Genomic DNA, 17,774 nt, shown 5'->3' on the forward strand with positions numbered 1-17,774 from the left:
TCCAGTAAATACAGATGATAAAAGGGTAAGTTTGCAGGGCAAATGACTAAATATAAAATCTACCATGCACAGAAATTTTAGCTGCAAAAGGTTATAGAGCATGAAATAAACAAGCATTCTCGAAGATTGTCTGACAACATTGGTTGTTTGTGAATGATTCACATGAGAAGTGTGCTTTTTGCTGTCATTTCCAAATGAATGATTTACTAATATAGGATTTATTTGAAACTGAAAAGCAAGGTAGTGGGTACATTATTTCAAGTGTACTCACTTTCAAGTACAAAGGGGTAAAACCCTCAATATTAGGCAATATACATTTTCAGGTCATCTGTGTATAATTCCAACAATATGTTAAACAAAACCAGATGTTAATAGAGAGAAATATCTGCATGTTCACAAACGTTTCTAATATCCATTAATCCAATATTAGGCAACCTTCCCCTAATTTTCACCCAGGAAAACCTTGTTCACTGATTCTACCACTCTGGACTTGAGCTGTGAGTGCCAAACCAATTGTATGTGTATAAGGCTTGCACTCGGGCACAAACATAAGCTGGCCAATCCTTTGACTGCTGCAGAGTAATAAACCACATGAAAAAACTCAATAATAAAGTTCAACTGAATGTGCACTGCCTGGAACAGAGTCCCCTTTCCTCTCGAGGCTGTTTCAACACAGCCATCTAAAGAGCCACAAAGTAACCTCTATGTAATTGGATTACCAAGATAGAAATGCTACGGGCAAATCCAGGTAATGGGAATCCGCGGTCTGTGGGTCGGCCAACATCTCTCGCTCAGCAAACATCTCATGCAGTTCAACATGATTTCCAGTGTGCAGTAATCCTCCAGCCTTCATACTGGAGCTCATGTGTTTTGCTGGTGTAGTACAACTTGCGTTTAGCTTCCCTAGATATGCCAAACAAACCGACTGCTACACGGCCATGGCATGAACCATGGCAAAAACGTACAAGTCAATGTCCAGAATAAAAAAAAACTTGATTGGAATTACACCTCAGTCTGGAGCCATAAACAACTGGGCCGAACTAGAACTAGATTACTGTTGAGAATCAGTCCAAACAAACCATTGCTTGGCATCATCACATTGAGAAATACATTCCCATTGAAATAAATAATCTCTGGCAAATCACAGTTGAAAATTTAATACAATTCTAGATACAAACTCTTATATTTCACTTTGGTCTGTGATTTGAATAATGCATCAGGGTTGTAAGTAACAAGATTGCAGTGTATTCAAGTTGTAAAGCATCATTAATTAGGGAGTCAAATTCCTTTGTTTCATTTCCACCTCAGAAACAAACTATGGTCATGGGTGATAACTGCTAGTGGCTAAATTTGACTGAATATAAAAACCATCTACAGTCTGCCAGGTTGTATTCATTAAATGGTTAAGCAATAAACACTACCCAAGACACTAGGGGTGTAACTAACGATACACGTATTTGTACCGAACCGTCACGGTACAGGCACTTCTGGGTGTTTACAGAGGTGGACCGCGGTGCGTAAATGTGGCGTACATAGCGTTAATATGGCGAATGTAAAGGCTTGTTTAGAGATGCGGTATTTAAAACTTAAAGTCGGAGGTCCTACGTTGACTACAAAACATGCAAGTACAGTGTTTCCCATATTCATAAGGTTCACGTGACGTCACTGTAGCTTTGCGCTGCCATCTTGACGACCGATCCTACCCACTGATTTCAGTGGTAACTCAGCACCAACAACAACACCTACGACCACAATCAAACTATGAGGATGCGCTCTTTTAATCTCTTTAGTGCAGGTAATGAAAGGTTCTGAAAGATGGCATATCCATGTAGCTTAAATGAATAAAATGCATACAAAAAACATTGACATATGACCCACTATGTTCTACTCCATATATCCAATGTTGACATCGTCCCAGCCAAAGAGTATTGGTATTAATACCTCATTCATTGTCCAAAATATTCCATAATAATTCAAATCGGGTTTTGTTTTGGGTACAAAATGAATCTTGAAGAAAACTCGCGAAATTATCGTCTATGATTTGATGACTGATTTCAACGATCAATGATAGTAACCCACCACAAACTGTTCACAAGAAGTCACAAATATATAGTACTTAACTTTGCAATTATCAGATAAAGATTATTGGTGGCCAAGTGCCTCACTTTAGTGTCCTTCACCCATCCAGCCACAGCATATTGGTAGGCATCAGTGCTCTTGAAAGCTTTCAAGATATCTCCACTGTATGGGGAGGGGTTGTGGACTAAATAAATATATATGTCATGAAGATTGATTTGAGGCAAGCATACTAATGGACAACTAGGGATAACAAATAAGGATCGGAGCCTAAAATCGATAATATCTCTGTCTCTCTCTAACATTCAGATGAGCGGTGTGGGCGGCCATACTTGGCGAGATCGGTCGTGCAAATGGTGGCGTTCCAGAAAACGTGACGTAGATGAACCGTATGAATATAGACCAATGTGTGGCGCAGCGCCACAGAATCAACACCAATCGCCCCAAATTGATTCTGCTATTTTTTTTTTCTTTTGGCGATTTTAAAAATAAATATCGTTCCGTTCATTCATCTCCGCATAGCACTCTTTCTCCCTGTCATTGTCGTTCACACATGCACACAGAGACAAGCGCGCATACATGCCAATGGTGCGCGGGTACACTACCACTTATTGGATAAACCCGCGTATCGCTGATACATGCACACGCACTGACAGCGGATTCGCCCGCTCCTCCTCTCAACGCGCCTACAAAAGGCAAACCCGAACCAGCGGGACATTTGCGATTAATGTGAAATGCGGTTATCGTTTATATATATTACGGTGTTAGACCATGGACATATTATAGAATAGACACCGGATTCCAAAATGGCGCCCATTCATTCCTATGTAAACTGCTCAATGGCGCAGGGCAACATCAAGGAGAGATATGCTTCCGCATCTCGGGAGCCTAGCCACGCCCTAGTTCATGACGTACAGGATGCAGAAATATTCTTGTTTTTTAGCACCCCTCCCCCGTCAACAACTTCAAGAGACCCCCACAAAGATGGAATCATAACTCGAACACTGCATGGATGTATAAGTTAACTTCATAAATATGAAAGATTGCTCCATATAACATATAACACCAACAACATAGGTAATCTATGTAGGCCTAGAAAAAATTACAGTTCAATGTTATTGCTTCAGAAACAGATTCCTTCCAACTATTTACTAAAAATGCAATCAATAATTTATATACAAATAAATGGTAACATATCGATCAGCAATGAGGTTGGAGTAGCCTACCCACATAAATAATTGTAATACACCAACATTGTTAACTGCCATACACAGCAAAACAAGCAAATGAAAAATGAAATACTAACGCAACTGAAATGTTTAGGCTATTAACAAATGTTATAAAAATGATACCGTAATGCACCCGTTCTTTGTCTTACGATCTTTTGAATAAATGGATCAATAAATGGTGAATCGCAATGATCACAAGCAGAGGAACGTGAAAGTCATTGAGCAGCAGCTGAACCAGTCTAAAAATCCCTTTATCACTAAAACACTTTTAATGATTCAAAGTCACCACAGTGCCTAAAACCATCAACGTCATTCATGTTAAGTAAAAGGAAAAACCTCGGACACTAGAAGTTAACAGAGCCGTGCACTAGGCCCTCGTGAATGCTAATGGCTAAAATGGCTAATAAAACGCTTGAGGTGGCGTTTTGAAAAGAGAAAACTTATATTTTTTAGGACATGGCTCATAATTATAAAGATAATTATGAGCCTTTGATTGATATCCAGTCATTTTTTGCGGAGACACATTCCTGTTCCCCACTTGTATTGGAGTGAACGGAGATATCTACTTTTGGGCCCCTTGAATCGAGGGACCCGTCCACAGCCCGCTTAAACAGCTGCAATACCAGGCTTGGCCGTTGAGCACTGGTGGATTGCGGAAATATGCACTGTTCCCGGGGGCTTGTGTTAGACCCCCAGGCCGTTCTGCCGGCAATTTTAATTCGCTCTGCAGCAGAGGCTGGAGATCGGGAAGATCGGGAGGTCTCCCGGTGGGCCGGTGACGTGTTAAACCAAATTCTGTGACCCACTGAAAAGTGTGACCCCAGGGGGCGCGTCTTTCTTTTCTTGAAACGTTCATTCTAAACAGCATTTTACACAGTAGCCTACAATAGGAAATGCTCAAAAGGTAGATCACCTAATTAAACACTTTGTAGCTTTTTATGGGGAAAGAAGCAACGGTGATGGACCGTATTCTCCGTCAGCAGTCCACGTCCCAACTTGGTGGCACTTTTCAAAAATACAATTTTCTGCCTTTTCTTTGCAGGCGGCGAACGCCGAAGTAGCTGCTCTATATATTTTTCTTCGATCTCCTGTTAGTTAAGCAACAGCGTTCACATGCGTTCTTACTACCAGTTATGTGCACCCCTGCTTATATGAACCAAAGAAAGCTTTGGTTCACGAACCAGGCTCAAAAATACTAAATGATTTATATATAATTAATTTACGAGTAATAATAGCAAGTTGTTGCATGACTCGCCGTAAACAGAATGAGAGATCGTTCATACAGGAGGGGACGCCTTGAAATAGGATTCACAACTGCAGATGCTGCCACATTTGCGGACATCGACTCAGACATAAACATCTCACACTCCCCATCTGCTAAATCTGTGCAGCTCGCTCTGTTTTTTTCTCTAGCAAAAAGCACCCTGGAGGAATGTGATTCAAACAAGGCTTTAATGCTGGATCACCTACATTTTTATTTAAAAGAAATGTGGCAATTTAATGCCGTAGACCAGTGGTTCTCAAACTTTTTATACCGCGTACCACCACAGAAAATATTATATAAAGTACCAGCATTATGACAGATGTTATAAATATAATCCATACAGTAGCGTAGGCCAGCGGCCTTATTCCTTCATCTCATGAAGGAGGCACATTTATTCTTAAAAATAATATTATTATTATTAGCTGTTGTCAGCTGTACAAAGTGGTAGCACTAGAATAGACACGGAAACACATACACACACAGCAAGTGAGAACATGATCTCATGGTAAATGTATTTCCATGTGTACAGTGGCGGCTGGTGGTTTTAAAGTGAGGGAGGAAGGACTGCGTGCTTGGTGGCCATTGGCCTGCTTGCACTGCTAGTGGCGAATGGTGGCATAAGTATGTGAGACTCAAGTTGTTTCAAGGTGTTTATGGGAACTACTAAATAGCAGGGAGGGATAATTATGTGAATTGATACAAATCCACCAGTGGCAGCATTGTACTTTAAAAGCTGGTGGGCAGCATGTCTTGGACTACAAGGGCAGAAGGAAAAGATGCAAAACCTTGATTTGTAAAACTAAATTAAGAAATCTGGGCCTAGCATTGGGTCTATTTTTGCCCTCAATGACTGAAGCTATTAGTTGTTATTTTGCTATGTTTATTTTCAGCTACAATTGTTTTAAGAAAAATGACCAAAAAAGTGACAAGACCAAAAAGGATGCCATTTAAAATGCATCATGCTCTGCATTATTCACTAACATAACAACCTTTCCACAATATCAAACAGAATCAGAGCAACAAACAATTAAAAGAACAACAAGAACATTATTTCACAAATATTTGCATGAGCTGTAAGCCTAACATTGTTTGAGGCAAATGTGGATGTTAATGGTTGTCTCAGAATGTTGGCCATGGAGTTAAGACAATTAACCTTGAGGGACTTCATTTATAGAAGTGCTGTTTTACATAGGCAAAATAGTGGAATTACAGGGCGTGCCAACCCGCGACCGTACCAGCTTAGCATTGTGGCAGAATTTCCTACAACTAAATAAAGATAAAACTTAGATAAGCGTTTGAGGCCAAAGATGAGACTCAATGTTAGACCAAGCCTCGAGTCCCACTCCTTGAGAATGTATATTATGGATTCAGATGAAAATTTCAGCAGCCATATCAAGTCAGTGAAAAAGAAAAATCTGCCTACTAGGGGTGAACGATGCATATGTATTCATGTTGAAAGGAATCGGTACAGACGTCACGGTTCGGTGCACAGATTTACACAGAGAATACACAGTATAAAATTAAATAAAACTGGTGGGCGAATTGATTAATGTAATGCCAAACTAATGTTAGATACGCGATCTTCAGGGACAACTGAGTCGCCTCAAAGGGCGCCGGCAAGTTCGAGCTACACACGTCGTCCGTTGATTGGTCGACAGAATCACATTTCCGTGAGACAGGGGAATAATAAACAATCACATTATCCGCAAGGTATTTCTGGACAACGGCGAATGCTTCGTTTATTGAAGAAAATGTCTCACAAAAGTTTACCGTCCTACATTATTGATCTTTGTTCATTGTGCGTGTTCTTCTTTTACCTTGGATTTATTAGCAGGCAACACTGTGTCGGGGTGCTATGAGCTCACAATGCTAACGTAGCTTCCACGGCTATCGCGGATAGCCCCCCCTACCATAAGGGTACCTTCGGTGGTGGAAACGCGAGCCGTAACTGAGCTGCTCCGAAACGCACCTTCATTACTCCACCAAGCCGCACCGAACCGACCCGCACCCTCAAGTGGAAATGTGCCATAAGGGCAGGGCTGTACAGTGCGACAGTTTTGATCGCATTTGCTATTGAAATATTTAGCGTGCGAAGATAAATACATAAATACTTTCAATGGCACCACTAAGCACGAGTGTGTGGGAGCATGATGGGAGCGTTGAATGTTGGGAAATGTATTTTGAGGTATAGGCTCGCCAGTTCCGCTCGACTACTAAAAAACTACATTTCCCGAACATTCACACGTTGAGGAAGAGGCTTTGTAACGGTCGCGGGGAAATTCACTTTTTAAGCAAAACAGAAAAATGAAAAGGTATTTCCCTGTATTCGGAAGTTCTTCTTCATCAAATAAAGATGGAAACTTGTAAAAAGAATACACGTATGGAAGAGATTGACTCGGCGACCACAAGCACGGAACCGGCACCTTCGGACGAAGCCGACTCCACCCATGACTCCGTCTCGGCCCACTGGAAAACGTACAGGTTTAACCCCCAGTGGTTAAAAACGTTCAATTGGCTGTTCTACGACCAAACCAAGAAGTCTATGTTTTGTAAATATTGCCTCGAGGTAGGGGAAAGGACATAAATAAGTGTTTGTTAAATTTGTAATAATTACTTGATTTGGTTGAATGTGTTCACCACTTCTGGCTGCTGATGTGGTGAACACATTCAACATAGTCACTTTACTATTTAATATGTTCATTGTCACTTTACTGTTAAATTTGTTCATATAGTGTTACTTTTGTATATACGTCCTATTCTGTTCATATAGTATTTTTATTTTTTTGACTAATATACGTGCTACCAAAATTATTTTTGTGCTACAGATTTTTTTCACTTGCTAGCACCAGTGCTACCATTTTAAAAAGTAAGCGTACAGCCCTGCATAAGGGTACTGTCGGCGGTAGTAATGCGAGCCGTAACCGAGCTGCGCCGAACCGCACCTTCACTACTCCACCAAGCCGCACCCAACCGACTCGCACCCTCCGGTGGAAATGCGCAAATTCTGTGTGATTTGCACTTTCATAAATAAGACATGCTGAATTTTCCGTTTCACAACTTATTGTGTTATTTTGTTTACAAGTTACGGATGGAGTCTTGAGATGATGTGGGATGTTTACATCTTAGATTACACAGTTCAGGCTGCTGCAGATAGCTCAGGAGAGAGACTGTATGACAATAGGTGGTACAACCTGAAACATAAAAACGAATTGCCTTCTGCATTTTTTTTTTTTTTTTTTCTTCTTCATTGTACTGTACTTGTACCGAACCGTGATGTCTGAACCGAGGTATGAACCGAACCGTGACTTCAGTGTACCGTTACACCCCTACTGCCTAACATCATCTAAAATGATGAATAAGAGGCCTCATGTCAAACAAGACGGAAAAAAACTTTGCCATGCATTTATTCTAGCAGGTTTGATTATTGTTACGGTCCCTTTGCAGGCCTTAAAAAAAATCCTAGGCAGTTACAGCTTGTTCAGAATTCAGCTGCTTGAGTTCTTACAAAGACCAAAAACTAAAACTCAACAGTCACAGCAGGATTCAGCTCTATGCGACAGATTGCTGGAATAAACTTCCTTCAGATCTGAGACTTGCTCCAACCCAGACCATTGTATTAAATCAAGGTTAAAATAACAACAATAGCCTTTGCTTTCTGCTAAACTATTTCTTAAATTTGACCTCGTTTTATTCAAATGTTATTTCATGCATTCTTTGAAATGTGTTTATTTGCAAATTAGACCTCTTGCTGATTTGTTTAAAAGGTATAATTTTTGCTATTTACTTTTTAACTGTTAACCGGATATTCAAATATCAGTTTTGTAATCAAACATAATAACTACTTAATAATACTCTAAAGGAATTGGGAGTAGTGGAGCATGCAGTCCTCTGCCGTTACCTTTATCAGCGAGGTCTTCAATGATGATGTACTCCTAAGTTGTTTTTAGCAACTAGCAGCTTCTGCTTTTTCCCTCTAAACTGAGATAGTATTTCTCGAGTGGTTATCCCAACACACTTTCGTACATTGTTAAGATTTGATGTCACTGAGAGCACTTTAAACTTACCTATAGCCTGTTATTCAACTACATGCTAATGGTAAGCAAGTAATTTCATAGCAGATATCATGAGTTGCTACGTAAATATGGAGGTCTCCAACAGGATATCCGGCTACAGAGAGGGCTCTCTGTGTCTACGTACAGCACTTTAGCATGCACATGCATTTGAAAAGGCACCATCAGGTGTTACTCTCACCATTTCTGTGAAAAAAAATGAGCTGTGCAAACCCAGCTCACAACACTATTTCAACAACCGCTGTCTGGGAATTCAGAACGGGCAAAAGCCATAACCAAGTCTATTGGTGTTTTCATGCTGCTGATCAACGGCCTTTTCCCGTTGTTGACAAACAAGCAGTTTTTTTAATTTTCCCAATAACTATGAACCGTACCGTCCTGTACCGTACCATGACTTCAAAACCAAGGTATGTACCGAACCGGGACTTTTGTGTACCGTTACACCCCTAGTATTTAGATACGTAATATGTTACATTTTAACAAGCTTGTAGCTTAAACTTACCTGGGACATATCTGTAGTCGTTGCTGATCAAAAGTGATTTCAATAATATCAATAAAATCACATCCAATAAATTATGTATTAATCTAAACACTCAAACACTACCAAAACCTCCCAACTCACGCCACGCATCGCTAATTTGCGTCACACAATTGCCAGTTAGAGTGGACAGAACACGTATATTGTCTTTTTATTCTCAAAGTCTCCCGCCTGCCAACTGGGATGGGCTCAATCTTGCATATTGCGATTTAAAATTAAGTAAAGACCAACTTATTGCGGACGGCAGCACGCCTGACTGCAGTTCCCTACCAGGGTGAACAACGCTGTGGAGAATCTTGAACAAGATATGAAATAACTCATTTCCATAAATAATTGGATGTTTTGGGTCAATTATTATGTAAATTCTATAAATAAAAGCATGGTTAAGGATTAGATTATGCTTTGCTATTCATATCACGGCAGAAATGCTTTCTCACAAAACAATGCATTAAACACTAGTATTTCTAGTGCTGACGACTAGCCACTTCGGCATTGACTAGTCAAAACATCCCTTCTGTACTATTCATGCATCGTTTTCCCTTTGAAGCAGTATGAGTATCTTGCACAGCTGTCCATGAAGGTACTGTATGATTATAATGAAATATCTCATCACTGCCTGTTTTGTAGTCATCTACTGCTACCTACTCAAACACTAAAATATGACTGCTATTGGAAGTATGACAAATGCCTTGGCAAATGTACTTTCAATTTGTGCTGTATGCTTCCCAGTTGTGTATTTCCCCTGTTAATACTGCCTTACATCATGAAAGGAGGTCCGTTTTCTGCCTCATGTGCTATGCATTTTATATGGGTCATCATTACTATAAAAACAATTTCAATAAATCCATAAATGCTCCCTCACTCCATTATAGCAAATGCCTTCTTAGCCCTTCGTAAAACCGTATAAGCCGTGTCTGAACTTGTCCACGAATCCCTACTCATTTGCTAGCAACTTTGTTCTTTAATCAAGCAATCTTTTATCAGGGAAAATTTACTCAACAGCCAGTACAAATTCAAAACTTTAACTGGGATTTTCGTCCAGGTCCGTTTTCATAAAATGGACTCAATGAGACCTGTATCTAATTACTTTGCTGGCTAAACTTCATACGATTGCTGCACCTCAGACAATAGACACTACATCTTTGACAGTCAGAGATGTAGTGTGCTATTGTTTCCATTGGACCACGTGACATATTAGTCTTGCGCAGTTGCCTTGTTTGTAACAATGGAAAGACATTTCTAGTAATGTGCCACATCCTACTTTGTAATTAATAAGTCATAATTAATAATTATTAAATTGATTAGACAAAATATTACTAAGGCATTACAAATAGTAAAAAGTGTTGGACTTAATTTTAATGTTGCCAGATTCTGAACAAAACATTGTATAATATTTTCTGTTAGGGTGTTTAAGGGATGTGGAAAGAAATTAAAATTATATACCTGGCAAACAGCTATCAAAGCTAAAAATGAAATTGTCAGGAATATATAGCTACATATTTACAACCAGCCTTAACTTGCAGCCTACCCTTAATAATAATAATAATTCATTCATTTTCTATAGTGCTTTTCAGTGACCCAAAGAAGCTAAACATAAAACACGAAGAAGAGGGAGATGAGAATCAGGGGGGACAAGCGGACGACAGCGCAACAGAAGCAAGGTGGAGTGTGATAGTAGATAGGGATAAGGGTGGTTATGGGTAGGGGAGGTCATAGGCTTGGGAAAAGAGGTAGGTTTTTAAACGGGATTTGAATATGGGAAGCGAGGGAGTCGCAGACAGGTTGGGGGAGAGAGTTCCAGAGTCGTGGTGCTGTTCTTGAGATGGCTCTGTCACCGAATGCAATTACAGCCTTCCACTGTTACCGCCACTGGCCTTGCAGGTCAAGATTGTTGCACAATAGACACTTTGATTGAAGTTGCTGAGAGCAGGGAGGATGCAGCTCGCTGACTTTACACACCTAGGGCAAACCTGTCTTTTCCAGTTGATGCTACTTATAACAAAACGTATTCATTGGACGTTACCACTCACTCAGAGGTGACAACAATAATGAGGACATATCTTATATTTTCCATTTTATATAACAGGTTTGTGTCCAATAAAATGTGTGACAATGAGGGGAAGGAAATGGCTTAACGGGAGAACATGAAAACCTATGAAACAATACTCTCGCTGGAACAACAATGCAGCTCTTGTATTGACTGTCTTGAAATAATTTTTTGGCCAACTGCAGGGAATGGACTGCATTCAAACACACAATTATTTTGTACTTTGATTTTTGATTTGTTTATATTTTCTTCATGAACACAATCCTGCAATATGATGAATAAAATTATCATAGGCCGTGTGTACAACATACTACAAATTACTCAACATACCCTTCTACAGTATTTTAGGGTATCCATAGCCCAGCAGCTGTCAAAAGAGCATTCATTCAATTGAAGATATCAGATCAGATAAGCCTATGCTCCCTAATCGCAAAATAGGAGTACAATTCAAGGCCAAGGCAAACAAGAAAGCATTTCAGCAGCACTGCAACCCAAGCACTGACAATATTTGGCTTGCATGGGAGATGAGTGGAACATGGGCTGAAATCCCACAACAAGATGGATAACAAAGCTCTGCCAAAGTAATAACACTTTAGCAGGCATAGAGGCTGTGTTCTAGTCCATTTAGATATTTCATTAAAAAACAAACTTGTATTATAAATACAACCAGGTTTTCTTGGAAAGACCAAGAATCATACAGAATTCATTAAACTAAAGAGTTCCTTGTCAACATTTAGTACTATACGTGAAAAAAGAAAGCCAATATCAAGATGAAGACCTAGAAACAAATGCTAAATGATATAAATCTTGTGCTTTTAGATGGAACACTAGTGTATTGGATAATTGTAGGGCAAAATTAGAGCAGCTTAGGCCAAAGGAGAAGGATGAAGGTGGATCCTGTGATAACAAACCTGCACTTCACATTCACACGACCTATATGGAATCATCCAACTGGTTCACAGCCCCCAGCCCCTCTCCCCCCAGAGATGCTACAGATTGCCAGCTAGCTTTCAGCAGGTATGCTAAAAGGTTTCCTTTTTTTTTTTTTTCATCAACTGATGTTTTGCCTTGGAGCATTGTATAGCCCACGTAATTCCCCTGGCATGAAGCAATCTCATGTTTGGGCCTCTTAGCAAACATTGTAAAACCTGCATTCTTTCCACACGGTTTCTTAGTTACCCGGTTTTGTGTTGGAGCAAACTTATTACAAGGTATATAATGGATCAAATCCTCATTAAAATAATTTGGCCATAGATATATATCCAGACCTTTAACTGATATTAAAGTTTTCTCAACACAATACACTACAAAACGATTAAACATGAACCTTTATTCCTTTCAATGAGTGACGTTATGAAAAACAAACATTCTATTGGACCAGCGATTTCACAAAGTCCTAAATAACAATAATACTGTGAGTGAAACAAATGACATATACTTGGCATGATACAGCTTTTGCCTGCGTGATGAAGTGGGAATTACAGCAATTGTTCACTTGCAAAAAAAGTTATTACCGGTAACTTAGTATTCAGTAGAGGAAAGGAGAATTGTGGTGAACCACTTTTCAGGTAGGATTCAGCTTCAAATCTGTTAAAACTGTTATTGTGTGGTTTTTCAGTTTCAACAACTTGGCACCGACTTGTGAGGCGTCACCCAAGCAAACTGTTGTTGTACACTACACCACTTTCCTTGAAAACCTCAGGCATTTATATATATTTATTCTCAGGCAGCGTACGCAAAGATTTAAAAATGTAGGAATTGATTTTCAACACAAGAGATAAAGAAATGTTTCCAAGAAAGGCTAAGGCGGCTTTAGTGAACCTTTCATTCTTACAAAATTGCAGGGGTGGTAACACAAGAAAACACTGAATGTATGTTTCCCAAGTAAATGAGGTCAATTTTCTAGGTGAGGTTCAGCATATTGTTGAAACTATTACATTTGTATCCAATAGTTTGTTGCATCAACTTGCATGGGTCATCAAATTTAGCGTATACTGCAAACGGTTGTATCCTATACTTCTATCATAGTTGGGGCATGCATATTTTCAACCTTATCACCATTTATTCAAAGTACAGTTAAATTCAAACTAAATATTCCTACAGTAGAAAGTGTTAACAGCATGATTTATTTGTACTTAACATTATAGCCTCAAACTGGCTTTGCCAAATTTGTTTGTGCGACCTCGACCTTGCACCTTCAGCAAGCCAGTTAATTCATCAGTTCACCAACCATAATCAGTTAAAGATCCAATGGCATGCGACTTTATGGATGCTTTTATATAGGTGTTATTGGGCCCCTAATACAGTACTTGAAGTTGTTCAAGAAATTCAGCTTTGGTGCAGAATTACAGCCACTGCGAGCCAGTCCCACAATGAGCTTTCCACAAACATGTCGTTTTTTAGAGGTGGGTCAAAGTGGAGGGGTTGTGGCCCTGAGCAGCTGGCGGCCACGGTACCATGCGCTCGTGGTTACAGTTGATGTATCGCAATGGCGAGGCGCCACAATGGCGACACCGTTTTTTGGCCTTGTTCTTTAAATATTCTAGAACAGTCCGGGTGCTCCGGAGTGTTATTCAACTGTTATTCAAGTAATTTCATAGCAGATATCATGAGTTGCTACTACAAATCATCCTATGACTTCTTGGGGAGCACTATAGGCCTACCACTCAAGGCGAGGTTAGCATCGAAGCAGAAATAAAGAACTTTCTGAGCCCCTGGATTGTGGAAAGTTGTTCCCCCGCCTTGCCAAGTTAGCACGGAGGTATTTGTGCATCACTGCAACGTCGGTTCCCTCAGAGCGGGTGTTTTCGGCGGCTGGACTGACGGTCACCAGGCTGCGGTCGCGTCTGACCCCAGAGCATGTCAACATGCTCATCTTTCTGAACAAAAATCCGTAGACTGGTTGGTTAAGTTATAACATGATTGTTTTGTATTATTATTGTTATTATTTTTTTGGTAAGAAACTGGGGTTGTGTTTATTTTTTGTTATGTTTATGAGCACCGGCTCATAAGAGCAGAGTAGTGCATAACTATTGAACGGATCTGGTTTAACTGAGTTGTTCATCTAATAATAAAGGTCCCAATGAGGAAAACCCGCTGCATTTGTATTTTCATTTCATATTGATTATAATTTATTTATTTTAATTTAATGTAAAATATTAACGATTAATCGACTAATTGATCGTTAATTCTCCCGACGATCGACTAAGACAACTTAATCGAATGCCCATCCCTACCAGAGACGTCAAAGAACCCGACGTGTTATGCGCCATAACACCAACAGCAGAACAGTTATCCAAATAACAAAGAATGCTAATGCTCGTTTAACACCTAACGCCATTTTTAGCTACTGGGGGACCATAGGCAGGCTAGAGGAACTCATTAATGTTAGAAAACCTCATGAAGTCAAAAAAAAATTTCACGGCATCATGGGATCGTTAACTAAAGGAACAAGTTTGACAATGTGCCCCTGTTAGACACCCAACTGCCCATCAATCATTCAATTTTGTCTTGTTGGAGATATATTATGGCAGAGAGAACTTTTAAGAAGTAGGATTATGCTACAGAGATAACATGATAGCTTCTCCATATGGGTGTCTGACTGTGTCCTTTCAGCGGTCTACACAAGCAAAACCATTTTACTCTTTCTTAAATTGTGGGATCATGTTTAATCTATATCTATTCATGACAATTTAAATGGATGTCAATATAAGCAAACAGAGCAGCTCTGCTTATCCCTGTATTCAACTGAAATGAACTTTCTGCCAAATATTTGCTAGAGCCGGGCATTTAATCAGTTAATCTAGCAAATAATATATAGATGATAGTGTACATTAGTAGCCTGCACTAAGCGGAATATACCAATACTGTAATATTTTTACCTCCACTGGTAAAATATGTACAATCTTGCAGATAACAGAAAAACCTGGCTGGTATCCAATTTTACAGACTTACCAAGATAGGCATCTTGTCTGAAATACAGTAGAAGGACCGTTTGCGTAATATATTCATTATGAAAGCATTGGGGAAATGGCAGTACCCGGCATTTACACAAACGATAAAAACAACAATGACAACCTGGACAGACCCTTGAGGTAGTCATTCTCTAATTCAGGTTACAAACTGCCATGAGAGGTACGGTTAACATGTGTGAAAATATAAGAGAGCACCATATTACGAGAGGAGCAAAACAGCTGGACAAAATAAGCAGCTGGTACTGTACAATGCAGTATTTTGACATTATAGGAAGAAATTACATTTTGATAGTGGAATGAAATGTGTAGGCTATAATGTTCCAGGAGCTTTTGCTCAAACACTTGATTGTTTATTGTTAAGCATTGGACACATAAATACGGTATTATTGTTTGTGGAGTATAATATAATGCATCTATAAAACGGCTGATTAGTACATCTAGAGCAATATATCAAACATATTCAGTGATGTCTGCTAGAAATGGGCAGGTGTTACAGAAGACATCCCCAGTTGGAAAAGAAGACCATGTTGGAATAGTATTCAGGACACTTGATTTTTCCACCTACAGTGAGTCCCCATGAGAAAGTAGCATTGCCATTTTCATTAGCCCCTTGGGAATTATCAATGTGGAGTGGAGATAATTACAATGACTTTGTTAACATCGTGTAAGAGGTGAAAAAAAGGCTGCTGGATATCTATCACAGTGAACAATTAGAGGCTATTTGGCAGACTGATCCGGGGGATTATAATAAACAAACAATCAATCATTTCTCAGCGAATGTAGTTCTAACTTGATTATTTGGCATGGTCAAACATTGGCACAGGTATATGTCATTGTATATTGTACAACCATATTGGTGTCTATATAATTGTAACCTTTAATATATAGGCTCTTCCTGGTGTGTTTACTGTGATGACTGATCAACTATAATGGAGTTTTCGGTAGGATAACATTAATTAACTTACTTAGTATTTGTAGTGGTTGATCAATGTCATTGACTCCCCAACTATGTGACAACAACAAAACTAACAAGTTTGATCAAAGATTGACTGTTATAAAGACATAACCCTAACTGCCAACCGTCAGTTATATGACCCTGCAATGGTACGTGTTACATGTATGCATGCCAATTGTTCACTGATAACGTTTTGACATCTATTATAAACGTTTATAATAGACGAACACTGTATAGCTGCAGACAAGTTGTTTTGTTCAATGGGGTTATCGATTCGACTGCCTTACTGTTAAGTGTGGTTTAAACCAAGCGTTGCAAATATGCCAGAGTTGATTACGTTCACAAATTCACATAACCATCTTTGGTTAAACTTCAAGTATTCATTAGCTACTGTGGCTAACTTAGCATGAGAGGCGCTAGCTAGCTAGTATATCAGACAATGAGCTCCCAGTGCAGGCACGCTAGCTCGCTGCTCCATGCTGTGACGGTTAGAGTTTGTTACAGCTAGCCAGCTCGCTTTGCACGCAACGTTAGTAGCTTGCTAGCGACTTTTAGCATTATCAATAATAAGAATACGTTAAGAAACTTACCGATTTACCAAGCCACTTCTAATCCAAGCCCACGTTGGCCCATGATGGTGAATATTCCATACAATAACTAGTCGGTGTATTGCACTAAATCTACAGCAACCAAAAATGAAAAACAAGGCACCAGAAACCAGTGGCAATGCACTCCCCAAGACATCCAACACAAGAGAGGAGGGGAGGCCAGCGATTCACTGGACTTCTGCCATCACACTTCGAGATACCGTTCCAAATTGAAAACAACGACTCGAGAGGGCATTTTACCAAAACGCGTTTAAATCATACAGATTTTAAGCTTCGCGTGTTATCTCCTCGAAATTAATCCAATAGGGAATAGCTTTCCATCCAGGTTAATTCCTTGGTAATTTGTGTTTCTGGATGTACGCCGCGGCGGTTCTTCGTATCCCCCCCAAAGCTGGAGACTGATACAATGTAACCAACAAGCAGCTCGAGCTGCTGGTGGGAAATCCAGGACCGTTGCTCCACTCGGAATGAACTGTCACTCGAAAGCATCGTGCTAAAGATATGGAACTGGATTCGTAATAATAAAGGATTGAGCTTTCTGATCAACGTGCAAACATTATTTGCATGCAGTTCAACAACCCGCGCAAATTGTAAAATGTAAGATGTAATATAAATATAAGAGTACAATTGTTGCCATTTTAAGGGACATTTACATCAAAATAATTAGAAATCCGGAAATGGAATACCCCTACAAGGTCTTCCGATAAACTATGAATAAATCTCTCTATTTCTATTGTGGATATAATTTATTTGAATTATTACCTGTCGTAGCAGGAATATTCTAACATTTTCGGCACATGTTTTAAATCCATAACGATATTCCATGTCTGACAATCAGTAGTGTAATATGTATATTTCTCATGTACATGGTTAATTAACTGAAATGGCTCTTTTGAGAATACCAGGGCCCATGAATTAACAACTTGAATACACCCTTGTACTTTCTATTCACCACTTCCCTTTTGAGGTTAGTGGGCCCAGTAATTTGCATATCATTGCATACTGACAAGAGA

General features: G+C 39.5%; 1 protein-coding gene across 1 annotated transcript in view; it reads right to left on the reverse strand.

Moving 5' to 3' along the window:
• LOC130403229 (zinc finger protein 609-like) overlaps window positions 1-17,206 on the reverse strand; it is a 103,533-nt gene extending 86,327 nt beyond the window's left edge. The window contains exon 1 of the mRNA XM_056607480.1: window positions 16,744-17,206. The gene's annotated coding sequence lies outside the window, so the exon portion shown is untranslated. The remainder of the gene's footprint in view (window positions 1-16,743) is intronic.
• Between the last annotated feature and the right edge of the window lie 568 nt (window positions 17,207-17,774).

The sequence above is a fragment of the Gadus chalcogrammus genome, chromosome 14, assembly GCF_026213295.1.
Source record: "Gadus chalcogrammus isolate NIFS_2021 chromosome 14, NIFS_Gcha_1.0, whole genome shotgun sequence".
Classification (NCBI taxonomy): domain Eukaryota; kingdom Metazoa; phylum Chordata; class Actinopteri; order Gadiformes; family Gadidae; genus Gadus; species Gadus chalcogrammus.